Source organism: Trachemys scripta, chromosome 2 (assembly GCF_013100865.1).
Source record: "Trachemys scripta elegans isolate TJP31775 chromosome 2, CAS_Tse_1.0, whole genome shotgun sequence".
Lineage (NCBI taxonomy): Eukaryota > Metazoa > Chordata > Testudines > Emydidae > Trachemys > Trachemys scripta.
In genome coordinates, this window is record NC_048299.1 from 141502245 (window position 1) to 141504272 (window position 2028).

Here is a 2028-nt window from a genome sequence, read left to right on the forward strand (position 1 = left end):
CTTGGCTTAAACTTCACTAAACCGGATTAAACCCACTGTAAAGGGGAGCAGCTGCCTGCTGCTCCAGTTTCACAACATCCTTTGAGGCTAACAGGTACAGGCCTGCTTAGAGTCCTGAAAGTGCGGGCAAGGACTGTCCCTGTGCCTCTTACATGGCTGCCAGAGACTCTCCTCTAGCTGTTAGCACTACAGGGGCTATGATACATGAGCAAACAGATCTGATTCTGTCAAGCAGAGGGCTGCCTCTCACACACCATGCCACTCCAACAGACCCATTCCCAGATTCCTGGGGCCTCCCATGATAGCTTTATCTCCGCCTTTGTCTGCTGGGGCTGGTGGAATCAATAACCAAAGAGTGTTTCAGTTAGCACAAGAGATCCACACACCATCCACATCCCCTGCTCCCAACCTCCCTCTCCCATCCATCCCGCAGCCTCCCACCCCCATCCATACACACCCCATCCCCTGCCCCCAGCCTCCATCTCTCATCCATCCCCCAGTCCTCCACCCCATCCATACACACCCCATCCATCCCTCATCCCCAGACCCCCATCCATACACACCCCATCCACCGCCCAGCCCCCCACCCCATCCATCCCCCACCCAAACACACCCCCATCGACACATCCTATCCATCCCCCAGCCACCCCCGACCGCGGGGCCGATCTCAAGGGCTCCCCGTGGCAGCACTTGACGATGGGGGCTGAGCTCCGAGGCGTCCCATTCACTGGCAAAGGAGCCCCGCCCCCGGCTGACGTCACGCGGAGGAGGGGAATCGAGGCAGGCAGGCGAGCGGGCTGCACACTCGGGGCGAGCGAAGAAAGGGCAGAGCCAGCGCCGCGAGCTGGGGACCCCCGAGTGCCCTACTGTCCCGGGCCGGGCTCCAGAGCCCCGAAGGTGAGTGGCGGGAGGGGAGAAGCCGCTTTTGTTCCTGTCCGGTATTTACGGGGGGGCTGCCCGGCTCGTGGCTCAGAGGGACACGAACCCAGCGCCCCCCCCCCCGTGCATCCGGCACCCCGCTTTGCAGGGCAGCCCCCCCGAAACGGACCCACGTTCTTTGTGCGAATTAGCCTTGCGCTGGGGGCGAGCGCCCGCCCCCGGGAACTGGGGGGGTCCGCTGCTAGCGAAGCCCAGCCCGGCCTCTCCGGACCAGCTCGGCCAGGGGCTGGGCCCCCAGCCCCCCCTCCTGCCGCCCCCCAACTCAGCCGAGCGCGTCTGCGCGGCGTGGGGGCGCCGAGGGGACCCGCTAGGCGGGGGGCTGGGGGGGGCGGTTGGGGGGCGCTGGGTTTGCTCTCTCCGGGCACCAGCTGCGCTGCAAAGTTTTCAGGCTGGGCGCTCGGGGCTGTGGGTTGGGCTGGGGCGGGTTGGACTCTGGTGTGGGGGCAGATCTGCGGCTGGTTACTAATCCCCCCCCCCGAAAAGCCCCTTTGTCCTCAGTGCACCCCGGGCTCGTGCAACCCCTCCCCGGCCTCGCCTGGGGGAGCGGGACCCCTCAGCCCCGGGGCTCGGGTTCCCCGCGAATGGCCGGAGAAGTCCCCGGAGCGGGGGGTCCCCGACTCCGCGCTCCGGGACCCAGAATCTCGCTCCCTGCCCAGGTCGTGTCAGTAAAGCCGCGGCTCCGCAGCCCGCTGAGCTTGCAAAAGGCTCCGGCCGCTTCTCCTTTCTCTGCCTCCGAGCTCCGCTGGGAAAACAAAACCCAGCCCCGCGCCCCCGTGGGCGGGGGAGCGCAGGGTGCGCGCAAGGAGCGCGCAGCGCCATCTGCGAGCCTCTTTCTCTCCCCACTTGGGGTTATTGGTCTCCGGGCTCCCCTCGCTGCTCCGGCCCCAGGACGCCCCGTGGCGCTGGCTGCCGCCTGCCCCCATCTTCGGGGGGCCGGAGCCGAGCTTGGCCTCGCTGCTGGGCGCTGCCATGCTCGGGCCTTTGATGCAGGAGCTGGGAGTTGGGGGCTGGGGTGGGGGATCCGCCCCCCTGCAACCTCCCCACTGCGCCGCCCCCGGGCGGCTTCCCTAGAGCCTCTCGTGCCCGGCG

At 67.4% G+C, this 2028-nt stretch overlaps 1 protein-coding gene across 1 annotated transcript in view; it reads left to right on the forward strand.

Moving 5' to 3' along the window:
* Window positions 1-702: 702 nt before the first annotated feature.
* SEMA4C (semaphorin 4C) overlaps window positions 703-2028 on the forward strand; it is a gene marked incomplete in the record, with an annotated part of 18402 nt that continues 17076 nt past the window's right edge. The window contains 1 exon segment of the mRNA XM_034761640.1: window positions 703-858.